Below are 15248 nucleotides of genomic sequence, written 5' to 3' on the forward strand. Positions count from 1 at the left end.
ATTAGCCAGGCGCGATGGCATGCACCTGTAGTCCCAGCTACTCAGGAGGCTGGGAGGACTGCTTGAGTCCAGAAGGTGGGGGTTATAGCAAGCCATGAACATGCCACTGCACTCCAGCATGTGCAACAGAGCAAAACCCTGTCCCCTTCCCCCATCACACAAAAAAGAAAAAAAGTCACAGAAATACATTACTGCATATTTGTTTGTGTACAATTTACTTTTAATGTAACAATCTCTAGTTTCCCAATAAATTGAAATCCTACACTGAAAAAATGAATCCAGTAACTCACAATTATGTGTTTTGGCTGGCCAAGCATGTTTATCATTTTAAAATAAAATACAGTGTTACAAAAACAGTTGTAGTATTTTGGCAATTGTGTTTCAGTATTGTAATGTCTTGGTATCAGCAGAGACTGGGCAGATTTCAGCACATTAAGTTACATTTTATCATAGTTCATTACATTTAAGAACAAATTAGCTGGAAATGCCATTTTTCTTCTATCATCATGGAAAGGCCTCAGTATAATAAGTACCATGAATTCGTTTATTGAGCACTTACTATTGTGCCAGTCAATTTATACTGTTGTCATGTTTTTTTCTTTTTTTGAGACAGAGTTTCACAGTGTCGCCTATGCTGGAGTGTAATGGTGTGAAATCAGCCCACTGCAACCTCCATCTCCCGGGTTCAAGCAATTCTCCTGTCTCAGCCTCCCAAGTAGCTGAAATTACATGTGCCCACCACCATGCCCAGCTAATATTTTGTAATTTTAGTAGAGATGGAGTTTCACTATGTTGGCCAAGCTGGTCTTGAACTCCTCGCCTTGCAATCTGCCTGCCTCACCCTCCCAAAGTGCTGGGAATACAGGCATGAGTCACTGTGCCCAGCCATCTCATAGTCTTTTAACATTGCTATCATGTAAACATATTACTTTTATTTACATTTATAGGTGAAGAAAATGAGATTTGGAGAGGTTAAGTAACTACACTCAAGTTAAAACAGAAAAAAAAGGTCGTAAGTATAGGATGTAGAGGTGCTGAGAATTAAACTCAGCTGCATATGACTCCTTAGGCTATGATAACCTCTCTGCTATTCTCACTTGCACAAGTTGGCTAAAAATAGATAAAAAGGAGCAAACCTAAAACAAAGAGATCACATGCACTCAAGATGTGCACAGATTCCTATACTTAAGGAATAATCATACACTAAAAGGCTATATGTTTCCAGGTATTTTTCCTGAAGTGTTTATGGGAACATATACTTCAAAGGGTATAATGTGCCACCAATCTACCATTCTTCTCCCTCCTATCACTCTAGTGTCTTGGGTTTTGAGGCGAGTATGCTGAACCAGACCCCTGAGCAGCTGAGTCTGTAGGTAAAATATTCATATCATGGATCCTAAGGAGGCTGTGCACCAATGTATCCATTCTTTTACATGCTAGATCAAAGGCTGCACAATTGTATTCTATGAGACCTCTGCTCATCGTTCACTAGGAGGTCAGCTTTTAAGAATGTATAGAAGATTAAGTTGAGATAATATATGTTAAATGCCTAGCACATCAATCACGTGGATGTATAAATCAAATGTACTACTATGACCAATTGAGTTCTAGAGCAATAGAAAGTGTGATACTAAAACATACAAATTGGAGGGTAGCACATAAGAGTTCAGCTGCTGCTTTAGACAGTTTTTAGCATGCTGCTCAGGAGGTCGCCCTTGCAGCAGACTCATCACCTATAAAAACCAACAATTTCGATTGGGAGAAAATTGACCTCACTCTCACCCCTCCAACAGAAGGGTGATGGTTGTACCCTAGTAGGTGTCTGGTCACAGATGGAGAAATTTCTCTTAAAGTCTAGTTCATTTTTATCACATTGAATCGGAGAACGGAAATGGATATTCCTGTGGATAAGAACATTGATTCTAGGTCTGCACTGCCAAAATTCAAATCATGGCTCCCTTTCTCAGATCCAGCTATATAATTTATAGGGCCCAATTCCAAATGAAAATGCAGGGTCTCTTGTCCAAAAACCAGGGGTAAAGTGTCATTATGATAAAAATTAAAATTGTAAATTATTAGCACAAATGTTACCATTCATCTTTACATTGTGCACACCAGTTTAAATGCAAATCTAAGACCATTTAACGGGTGTGCAGAATGATTTAAATTACACAATTTGTACTCTACAATTTATATATTCATATGTGTTTTGTTCTTTCCAGAACAGTGGAAACTGCACTTAACTAACTCAACTGTACCTCTTGATACGTGCACATTCTACCGCCATTCTCTACCTTTGGCTTACTGATAAGTAAGGAAGGAGTAAAAGAAAAAGGAATTACGGCTCGTCCTATCTTTCCCTTTCCTTCTATGTCATCATTACAAGCATAAGTAGTTGGCTAATACAGGGAAGCAACGTGAGTAAGCAGGGATATGATAGGGAGTATGGGCATTCACGTCTCTTAGAGACATGCCACTGCCTTCTTTCTGTGTTCGGTGCAAGTTCTGGTTTGAATAAAAAGTGCGGCCTTGTGGGGCTGCAGTGTCCATGCTTAGTCATAGATGCAGCATGCTTCCTTTGTGCTTGTTTTGACTCGCTCTGCACTCCCGTGCATTGGGGATCCACTGAAGTTCTGTGTTCAAGAGACATCATCAACACTACATGTGGATGGAGCAATATAAAACAGTGGACGTCCATATTGCACATGCTTCCTCTGCTCACACGCACACTCTTGTCACATTGAGCTTCAATTACAAAACACAAATTCAAACATAAAATAATTACAACTTCTAAGACAGTAACAGCAGAACATTAGAACAAACATGCAACCCTTCTGAGAATGGGACCCTGTGTGATTGCATGGGCTGAACACCCTGTGCTTACTGCGTGAGCTTAAGTATATTTTTAAACTTCTCTGCATCTCAGTTTCTTCTTCTGTAAATTAGGAGAACAGTCTTACATATCCTATCTTATAAATTTGTTTTAAAGTGAGTTGACTAATGTGTAAAGTGCTTGAAAAAGTGACTGGCTTATAGCACAATATAATTTACAGCCATTATTGTTACCGTATGATCATCATCATAAAGAATTTTTTTAGTGGGGTAGGATCTTAAAGTTATGTCCTTAAAATGGTATTCAAGAATAATCCTTGAATTTTATATATCTATACCATCCTTCTCCTCAAATTATCACAAGTTTTAAGAGTTATGTTACAATACAGTTTCTCTACATTAGCATGATTGACATTTCTGGCCAGATAATTAATTCATTGCTGTGGGGTGTTATCCTGTAGATTATAAAATATTTAGCAGCAAGCATGACCTCTACCTATGAAAAGATAGTAGTACCCTTTTCCCAGTTATGACAACCACAAATGTCTTTGGATATTGCCAAACTCCAGGGGACAAAACCCTCCTCTCCCATCCCACTCTCCCATTGAGAACCACTGCTGTGTCATTATACAGTATGCATCCGTCCAAGAACATTTAAGCTGTCTTGCCAAACAAGCACATCAAGGGCCAAATACCGCTCCCACCCCCAAGCAGCACTCTCAAACTCTAACACAGCAGAACCCAAAAATGACATTCTCCTTAGGTTCACCACAGTCCTATAGCAATCTCCCTTTTCTCATTTACGGAGCAGAGATGTTCAAGCTGTTTAAAAAAATAAATAAATAAGTGGAAAGGTTCATTCAAGTCTGGGAACTGTCAAATCTCTGATAAGAGGGTCTAAAGAGACAGGAGTGAATTAGCTCTCGCTCCCAGGATGGGAAGCCCTAGGAGGTATTATTGTCTAGACTATGCTCCAGCCCCGCTCCCTCCTCCCCCGCTGCCGAGGACCTTGGCATGCCTCGGCTCAGACAGGCCCTTATGGAAAGTAACATGAGGATTGTGCTGACTCCAGTGAGTTTGATTTATCAGGACTACTGGCATTTGCAAAAGCAAGTGGTCTGTTTGGATGAGATGTTTCCCAGGCAAAACGAAGAAAAAAAATCTGGCCGGATTCTCACTGCTCTTGAAACTTCTGAATGTCATTGATGCTTCTCAGCAGAGCAAAAACAACAGGCATTTTATCTGCAGGAGACTGTAGGTGTCCCAGGCATGCGTGGTCCCCAACGCCCACCACCTCCTCAAGCACTTTTGAGTCCTTACACCAAGAATGTTAACAAGCCCACACTCTACACCGCTCCACTCCGGCTCTCTAGCCTTCCTCACCACGCTCTCCTTCAGGCCTCCCTCCATTTCCCCTCCCCCAACTCCAGGTCCATTCCCATCTGTTTTCTGTTAAGAGTTCATTTTCAGAGTGCAGGCTGGTGGAATTCGGAGTTCAGACCCCCTCGAGTGATGAGAGTCCTGGGGCTGCTGAAGGTCCCTTCACGCAGTCCCTGCCACCTCCCCCTCCTTTCCCTCCCTATGCCCCATTTGCCCTTGTGCAATAACACGCTGGAGCCCACATCTGTTTTCAATTCCATGTTCATTTGAACTGTTCTGGGAAAATGGAGGCTCTCACTAAAAGCTAGGGTCTTAAAGCAACAGCATGAATGCAAACAACCTCATTGAACCAACAGAGAAATACATATGTGTGTGTGTGTATATATATCTATCTCCTTCCATAAGCAAGCTGGAGCTATTTCATGGAGGATCCCTCTGTCTACACTGGTTCCCGGGTGAGGCAATATATAAGTATAGACTCTTAATTTTTTAATTATTTGTTCTGATGGTCATCTCTTGCCCAATTTCCAACACGGGAGTGTTGTCTGAATTCCATCCACAATCTGAATTAACAGAGTAGACATTCTCAGACTCCTGTCTTTGGCTTCAGTTTATTGTCTGATCACAAAAATGAGTAGATGTTTTTTTCTCATTGAAAAAATAATGTAGGGGATTTTGTTTTCATTATTTATATCTCAGTTTATTGTCAAAATAAAAGATGAGTAATATACAATGGGTGTCTTTTAGTAGGGAAAACTAATGGTATGTTTACCCTTCAAGCAGAACACACAGATGATCTTCTACAGAGGTGATGGTACATCCTCAGCCAAATATCCTGCTTCTTCTGGAGAAGCCTATTTGACCATAATTAGGAAGTCATCACCTATATCCTACAGGTCACTGCTAAGTTGTGGGAAGAATTAATTTAAAAAGCTTCAGAGTCCATAAAATCCTGGAAAAACAAGCTGCGTCATCATAAAAAAAGAAGCCCTAGTGATAGGAAGTTACTATAGTAAAAAGAATTTGTTCCTTCAGGAACTGGGGAGCCAAAGGTTGTTTATTTGTTATAATGGAGATTACAGATGCTTTTATTTCACCCCTTCTTGAGAAACAGCTTGTACGTTGGATGCCCCTGAATCTTTTGATGAGTACCCCAAGTCACAGGTACAAGGAGAAGAAGAGAATTACTCACTCAAGAAGTATTCATGTTAATTTAATATTCATATATTCCATATAAATAATGCAACATTCATTTAATATGTACCTTATATACAACAATGTAACATCCCACCCTGACAAATATTTGTGGAATAACTATACATTTTTATGTCTTATAGGTTATATATGCATATATGTACACACATTTATTCAACAAATATTGAGACAGTATATATTAAGTAACCCTAATGTATAACAAACTATATATAGTATGCAGACATAAATATGCAGATATACAAATATGTTGAACTGATGCATATAAAATTAATGTAAAATTATATTCTAGAATATATAGAATAATCAATATATAATAGATTCATATAGATTACTGACATTAATTTGACAATTTTAGGCACTGTGTCTTGGAAGTTTAGAATTTGGGCTCTGGCACCTGACTTTTCAAGTTCAAATCTTGTTCAAATCCACTTAATAATTGTGTGACCTTGGCAAGTCACTTCACCTAGCTGGGTCATGATTTCCTCATGTGTGAAATAGATAAAATGATATTAGCTACCCAAAAGGGGTCTTAAGAGATTTTATTAAGTTAATCCCAAAAAAATTCTTTAAAGAACTCTAGCATGTGGTTAGAGTTTGATCAACATTAACAGTTATGTGCTCCATCTGGGCAATGCTAGAGTTGTGGTCTAGTGAGGGAGACAAGCACTAAAACGGGGGGTCAAGAAGGGAGAACACGTGGTAAAGCATTAGGTGCCACTCACGGAAGAAGGAGATGAGGAGCTTACTTTCCAGCCCCAGACTCTTTTACAAGAGAGTTCAAGAAAGGATTTCTATTTACTGAGAAGTAGAGTTACCATTGAGTTGACATCAAGAACCAATATTATTATCAACTTTCTCTATTTTTAATTTACTTTTACATCAATCTAAGGATGTAATTGGCTTGATTCTTGCCTAGAATCAGTAGCGTTTAAAAGAAGAGGGATTTGGGCATTTCAAATATCACCCAATAGATTTACTACTTCCACAACAAACCCTACATGCAAAGCTGCTAAAAAAAAGAATTTTATGTAGTGTCAACTCTGAAGGTCTTAACCTAATTTTAGATTAGTCTTAAATTTGAATCTTAAATATTTTATTAAGGAGAACTTTCCACTTCCTTAATTCAGCCTTTGGTTGGAACTTGGGTTAAATTCAAGAAAGCCTCTTTCTCTCTAATAAAAAGCTTGTAGTTCGGGTTTCTAAAAATAATGCCATTTTATTTTCATTCACTCAATTTCCCAGCTATCTCAGGTATAATTTCTGATATAATTTCACCAATTAATAATCTCAATCCCCATCTTAACTCCCACTTATAAATGAGTAACTTGCTCGCTTAAACCTGCAAATGATCCAGAAGCTAAAGAGTACAAAGGTGTACAGACGAAAAACAAAATATTTGTTCAGTCCCAGGACCTGTTTTAGCTTCTGGTATCTCATCCCAGAACTCATATTTACCCAAGACTTAAAAATGAATCTAGTTCTCCACCATAAAGTCTATAAAACTTTGAAACTCCATATACTTTAAAAGACTCTCTTAACAAAGGACAAAATAACAGAGGAAATAGTAGTTGCTTAATGAGTTCTTCAAAGGAATACAGCTTCCATATTATCTTTTTTTTTAATTAAGAAGAAGCAAAGTTAAAAAAAAAAAAAAAAAGAACTCCCAGATTAATGAAAGGAAAAAATATTGGGAAACAAGTCCATATTAAATTTTCCCAATGAGGTAGGAAAATTAGTTTCATAGGGGAAAAAGAAATGTACTCCAACCTACAGCTATTGACTATGGTGAATTTGGAGAAGATGAGATCAGACAGGATTAAAAGATTGTTGACTCAAAGAACAAAGCAGAAACATGACAAGTGTGTTTTGGAAAAGAGACCTGAGTTCAAATCTATCCTTTTCTAACTGTATGACCTCAAGTCATCTGCCTAATAAAATGAAATTTAGCTTTCCTGTTTGTTCCATGCCACCTGTTTGGCTCCTTGTAAAGATTGGCAATTGGTCTCATTAATCTCTTTGAACCATACCCAACACATGAGAATCATGAAATGCAAGCTACCTGTCCTCATAGGAAATCAACGTGTCACAGTAGAAAGAGTACGGCATTGGAATTAGGTCGGTGAAGTTTCAGAGACATGCCATGCATTGACCTGCATGTAATCTGGGACTCAGTTGTCTCTTTTTAAAGAGGGGATAATAATACCCACCAGGCATGATATTAATATGAATTAAATCAGATGACACCAGTCTCCGGTACATAGTATGTGTTCAACAGAGGTGGATATTTTATCATTTTCATGGAGCAGAGTAGGGGAGAAGTTCCAATATTAGCTCTATTACTGCTTCATTTGGCCGGACCTCAGTGTCCTCTGTGGACAACCACACATGCTCAAATACTCCAGGACGGAAAACGTCAGTCAGGTAGAGAGATAGGAGAACTCTATAGAGATGGAAATTTAAATCATAAAACACTTCACCAGTGGGTGGCAAATACATAGATAGCCTATTTCTCACAGTAGCTCTGGACCTTGGAGTGCCAGGGTAAGCAGGCTACCATTCCATGTCCATAGCTGAGAGCAGAGAAATGACTGCCAAGGACAGAAAAGCAAAAGAATTGTATTTATCTTCCAAGGGATACTTGAAAAATAATTGGTGAGGGGGGTCTTCTAGGGTTACTTTGAATGTATAAACTGTTTATTTTTGCAGCACTGATTGGGAGTGCATGGAGAAGGGCTAATGCACTTGGCTTCAGTGTTTACATTTTCTAAGAGGCTGTACCCAGGCCTCATGACTGTGCAGTCATTCTCTTTCTAAAATAGATATTTTCCCCCAGTTTTTCTCCAATGACACCAAGCTGTTCCATCTTACTCCATTTCCCCTCTTCTTAACTCAGTGGGTACAAGTAGAAACCATCATCAGCCCATGCCCACAAAAAATTGACGGAAATATTCACATATGAGTATCTTAAAAGACTCTCTTGTACTCACTCTCACTAATTGGTTGGAGTAGGGAGTGACTGTTTTCAATCAACTCTGCATTAAATTGAACCTGTTCCTGCATCAAAACTTGATGGGGAAGTTTTTTTTTCTCAAAAAAATTATCGTAACTAATTAATCATCATGACCATAAAAATCTGTTTATTTTTGTGAGGCATAGAAATCATATGAAATCTGTCCAATAATGTTAATAAGAGTAACACTGAACGAATGCTGATTAGGCACCAGGCTTCCTTCTGAGTGCTTTGTAGAGATTAATTTACTAATTCTCACAACAGTTATACTATGTGATTTAATATTATTATTCCTATTTACAGATAAGGAAACAGAAGTACAGAGAGATTAACAAGCTTGTGCAAGATACTTAAGAAATAAAAGGGGTAAACAATGAAGCTGCCATCTGGAATGCAGTCAAATCAGGTCAGGACCTGCTATTTAAACCCTGCTGTAGAAGACTGCCTTTTTATATTGACCATGGAAATTTATTAGACAGAGGAGCATCTAGAAACACTAGAAAGCTTGCAAACCCACGAAGTCTAGCTCTCAGCCCTAGGAGGAAGGCCCCTCTCCAGGTTTGTTCCTCCCTTAGGTATTGATATGGTTTGGCTCTGTCCCCACCCAAATCTCATCTTGAGTTGTAGCTCCCACAATTCCCACTTGTTGTGGGAGGTACTGAGTGGGAATTAATTGAATCATGGGGGCAGGACTTTACCATGCTATCCTCATGATAGTGAATAAGTTTCATAAGATCTGATGGCTTTTTAAAGAGGAGTTTCCCTGCATAAGCTCTCTTCTTTTGTCTGCTGCCAAGTGCGATATATCTTTCACCTTCTGCCATGATTGTGAGGCCTCCCCAGTCACTTGGAACTGTGAGTCCATTAAACTTTTTCTTTTATAAACTGCCCGGTCTTGGGTATGTCTTTATTAGCAGTGTAATAATGAACTAGTACAGGTACACTGTCTCAGCCTTAAAGGCAGTAGCCTCTCCCTGGAGCTATAATTTCTGTGTTCTTTAGCTTTCTCTTTTCCCCTTACTAGTCAATTTTCTGTCACTCCCATCTCCTGTGAATCTCCTGTTTCTATATTTAAACTGCCCCTGTTCAAACCTCTCATGTTTCCTGTCTCCACAGAGGACTGGCTCCGAAACTTGCTCGGCACCTCCTGTCCTATTCTTCCCTTTGCGTCTGCTTCAGATGCTCTTGACTCCTCACTGTCCCTCTGGTCTTCCATCTGTGTTCCCACTTCAGAGCTTTTGTACTTGCTCTCCTTGGAAGGACTTCATACACACACACACACAGACACACACACACACACACACACACACACCCCCCTCTTAGATTAGATACATGAATGTATTGAATTCACAGGATGCGAAATAAACTGACAAAAATTAATAGTGTTTCTCCACACCAAAAATGATCAAGCTGAGAACCAAATCAAGAAGGCAATCTCATTTACAATAGCTACAAAAATAAAATAAAATAAAATACCTAGGAATATATGTAATGAAAGACGTGAAAGACCTTTACTACAAAACTACAAAACAGTAATGAAAGAAATAGTACATTGCACAAAAAAATAGAGAAGCATTCCAGGTTCATGGATTATTCAAAAGACCATATTGCTCAAAGCAATCTATAGATTCAATGCAATCTGTATCAAAATACCAATGTTATTTTTTACAAAATTAGAAAAAATCCTAAAATTTATGTGAAACCAAAAAGGAGCCTAAATAGCCAATGAAACTCTAAGCAAAAAACAAAGCTGAAGTTATCACATCACCTGACTTCAAATTATAAAATAAGGCTTTAGTAACCAAAACAGCATGGTACTTGTGTAAAACTGGACACACAAATCAGTGGAACCAAACAAAGAAACCAGAAAATTAAACCATATCTCTACACCCAACTGATGCTGGGAAAAATTGGAAAATAGGATATCCATATACAGAAGAAGGAAACTGGACCCCTATCTCTCACTATATACAATAAGCAACTCAAGATGGATAAAAAACTTAAATGTAGGACGTGAAACTACAATAATACTAAAAGAAAGCCTAAAAAACAAAAAAGGCTTCTAGGCATTGGTCTAGGCCAGGGGTATACAATCTTTTGGTGTTCCTGGGCAACACTGGAAGAAGAATTGTCTTGGGCCACATATAAAATACAATAATGCTAACAATAGCTGATGAGCTAATAAAAGTTACAAATAAATCATAATGTTTTAAGAAAGTTTAAGAATTGTGTTGGGTCACATTCAAGGCAGACCTGAGCTGCATATGGCCCACGGGCTGCGGGTTGAACAAGCTTGGTCTAGGCAAAGAATTCATGACTAGAACCTCAAACACACAAGCAACAGAAACAAAAATAAACAAATAGGACTTAATTAACTAAAAAGCTTCTGCAGAAAAGAATTAAGAAGGTTGATGGACAAACTTCGCAATGAAAGACAATATTTGTAAGCTATGCATCTGACAGGGAACTAATATCCAGAATTTACAAAAAAACTCAAACAACTCAAAAACAAACAAAAATCTGAAACAATTTTATTAAAAAATGGGCAAAGGACATGAGTAGACATTTTTTAAAAGAAGACATGCAAATGACCAACAGATATATGAAAAAATGTTCAACATTGCTAATCATAAACAAAATACAAATCAAAACCGCAATGAGATATTATCCTAACTCAGAATGATTATTACCAAAAAGACAAGAAAATAATAGATGTTGGCAAGGATGCAGAGAACAGGGAGCATGTATACACTATTGGTGGAAATATAGATTATTTCAACCACTATGGAAAACTCTGTGGAAATTTCTCAAACATCCAAAAATAGGACTACCCTTCAATCCAGCAATCGCACTACTAGATATGTATCCAAATGAAAAGAAATACTTACCTCAAAAAAATGCCAGCACCAGCATGTTTATTACAACAGTATTCACAATAGCCAAGACATGGAATAAACCTAAGCATCCATCAGTGGATAATTGGGTAAAGAAAATGTGGTGTATATATACACAACAGAATGCTATTTAGCCATAAAAAAGAATGAAATCATGTCTTTTGTGGCAACATGGATAGAAAAAGAGGTCATTATCTTAAGTAAAACAACTAGAAACAGAAAGACAAATGCCATATGTTCTCATTTATAAGTGGGAGCTAATTAATGTGTACACATGGACAGAGTGTGAAACGACAGACAACAGACTAAATAAGGAATGGTGGAGAGATTGGAGGAGGGTGGATGACGAGAAATTAATTAATGGGTACAATGTATGCTATTGGGGTGATAGATACATTAAAAGTTCTGAATTTTTTACTTTGCACTAAACCTATGGAACAAAATTACATTTGCAACCCTTTTATTTATAAAAATAAAAAATTCAATACCAAAATTTCTAAAAAATTATGAGGTGGTTTGAACTAATGAAGATAATATAATAATATAATAAAGATAATATAATAACATCAAGATGAATCAATAGAAAATATCCAATCTGAAGAATTCAAAGAAAAAGAATAGCAGGGGAAGTATCGGAGGCCTGGGAGACAATATTAAATGTTCTAAAATATGATTCTTTGAAATCTCAGACAATGAGGATACAGAATGGCAAAAACAATTTTTCAGAGAATTAATAACTGAAGTTTACAAATTTTAAGCAATTCAGAAATGTAAAGAATCAAGAAATTCAGCCACCCCAAGAAGCTAAACATGAAGATGATCATACCTCAGTATATCACACACAAAGTGTTACAAACCAATATTTTGAAAGCAGTCAGCACATTGTATACAGGAAGAAAATGGTGATTCAAATATTTACTTCTCATCAGACACAGGGAAGTAAGAAAACAGTGAAAAAATGTATATTGGTAATTGACAGATTTAAAAAACCAAGCAATTCATAAGATTTAAGAAAACTGTGCAACAAAATATGTTTAACCTTAGCCTTAGACTTTTTCAGATAATAAGACAATAAAGTAACTAAATCCAATACAAGTAGACAACTCTATTCTCACCTTCACTCTGTGTATTTCTTATTTTAAAATATTTAATAGTAATTCATGAGTCAGTACAGAAATCATATTAGAATTGATCAAATGTTTCACAATGAATTGTAATAAAAGCAGTGCTAAGGTTGTTTTAAAAAAATGTACAGTCTTAAGTGTCTATTTTAAGAAGTAAAAATAATTTCTTAAAATTTTACTTCTATAATTTAGAAAATCTATAGATGAGTGATTCCAAGAAGAATAGAAGAAAATAATAAACATGAAAGGATATAGTAATGAAACATTAAAGAAAACAAACCATCAAAAGCAACAGAAAAGATTTGTAGTAAAATGAAATACATAAAGTGTTGACAGGGTCAGTCAATGTAAAATGGAACTTTCAACGAATTAATCTAAGTAAAAATTTGATGTAATTGCAGATGGCATAGGCTTTTAAAAATTAAAAGACAATATAAAGAACATTAGTGTGTAATAAACTTGAAAACTTAAATGTAATGAAACTTTTATTAAAAAATTATTTTAAAAGTACTCAAGAAAAATTTAACAGACAAAACAAAATATACTTGTAAGCCATTAGAAAAATGAATCCATGTAGATTCTACTTTCCACCAAGAAAAAGTAACAGAAGTTATTTTTGCCTAGCCACCTGAAGCAAACAAACAAAAAGAAAATAGACACAATACCTGGAACAATTGAATATCAGGCAACAAAAGATCATAATCTGTCAGAGGGATCTAGGAAAGCAATGAGCTGAGGCCTAAGACCATCCCATCTTACTCATTTGAGAGGGTATCCAGGATTTAATTCAGTAAGAGGCAATCCAGATGAAGACTGGAAAACTCCTGAGTTGAGAAGACAGAACTGAAAATCTGGGATTGTCATTATGGCTGGACTTCCCAGGACAGAATACCAGAGAGGAGGGAGACACACAAAGAGAAAACTAGAAACAAGCGGAAAGTTATCCTTGAGTATTCAACAAAGCACTAATCAGTATATGTGTATGAGAAATTACGTGAGACAGGAGAAACAGCATCCAAAATGATGAGAAGAAACAGCAGCTCACATTCACACAGTATGGGAACCCTGCTGGACTGTTCCACCCTGACAGATAGAAAAACTTTATAATGTATAAGGCATTAGGTAAAAGTCTCAGAAATTCTTACCTCAGTAGTGGGTCATAATTAGGCCTAGACTAAATGCTGCTCTTTTCCTACCCAACAAATCTCCAAAACAAAAAATTAAAAAATCGAACTGTTCACAAGTATCTCAAGTCTCAGAATGAAGCTCAGAAATATTTAAAGAAAATATCCAGCACCCAACCATGTAAAATTTATAAGATCTGGTATCTAATTTATACCAGACTACAAGAGAAGCAGGTAAATATAATCTGAATGAGGAAAAAAATCAATCAATCAAACCTAATAAAGAAAATTGATACAGATGCCAGAATTACCATACAAGAATAACTGTGCTTCATATGTTCATAAAGTTAATAGACACCTGACATAAATAAAAATGAAGTCATACTTCTAGAGATAAAAACTGCAATGTTAGAGATTAAAAATACCTGAATGATGTATGTTCTTTCTATGTCTAGTTTGTAAAAAGATTTTTATCATAAAATGATGTTGAATTTTATCAGTCCCAACATAGCAAACACCAGATATGACAGACCCACAGCTAACATCATACTGAATGGGGAAAGCCTGAAACTCTTTCCTCTAAGAACTAGAACAAGACAAGAATTACCACTTTCACTACGTCCTAGCCAGAGCAGTTAGACAAGCTAACAAATAAAAGGCATCCAAATTAGAAAAGGGATAGTTGAATTGTCCTCTTTGTGGATGACAACATCTTATATCTAGAAAAAACTAAAGTCTCCATGAAAACACACTTAGCCCTGATAAACAAATTCATTAAAGTTATTGGATACAAAATCAACACAGAAAAATCAGTAGTAGTTCCATTATACCAATAATGAACTATCTGAGAAAGAAACCAAGAATGTAGTGACATTTATAGTAGCTACCAAAAAAAAAAAAAAAAAAAAAAAAATCTAGTAATAAATTTAACCAAAGAGGTGAAAGATTTCTATAAGGAAAACTACAAAATACTAATTCACAAAATTGGATAGAACACACACAAATGGAAAGACATCCCATGCTTATAGATCAGAATAATTAATATTGTTAAAATAACTAAACTAATCAAAGCAATCTATGGATTTAATGTAATTCCTATCAAAATACTAATGTCATTTCTCACAGACCAAAAAAAAGAAATCTTACAATTTGCATCAAATCAAAAAAGATTTCCAATGCCCAAAGCAATCCTAAGCAAAAATAACAAAGGTGGAGGTATCACCCTACCTGACTTCAAAATTTATCACAAAGCTATAGTAACCTTGCATAGTTTGTATCAACATGGTACTGATACAAAAACAGACATAGACCAGTGGAATAGAATAGAGAACCCTTAAGTAAATCCACATATTTACTTACAGTCAACTGAATTTTGACAAACTCACCAAGAACATAACACTGGGGAAAGAACTGTCTTCAGTAAATGGTGCCAGGAAAATTGGATATTCATCTCCAGAAGAATGAAACTGGACTGCTATCCCTCACCATATACAACAATCAACTCAAAGTGGATTAAAGGCAAACCTAAGATTCAAAATTATAAAACTAGAAGAAAACACAGAGGAAACACTTCAGGATATTTATCTAGGCAAATATTTTATGGCTGAGATCTCAAAAGCATAAGCAACAAACACAAAAATAGACAGATGGGACTATTTTAAACCAAAAA

Source organism: Aotus nancymaae, unplaced genomic scaffold (assembly GCF_030222135.1).
Source record: "Aotus nancymaae isolate 86718 unplaced genomic scaffold, 86718_ANA_hifiasm-v0.15.2.pri h1tg000012l, whole genome shotgun sequence".
Taxonomy (NCBI): domain Eukaryota; kingdom Metazoa; phylum Chordata; class Mammalia; order Primates; family Aotidae; genus Aotus; species Aotus nancymaae.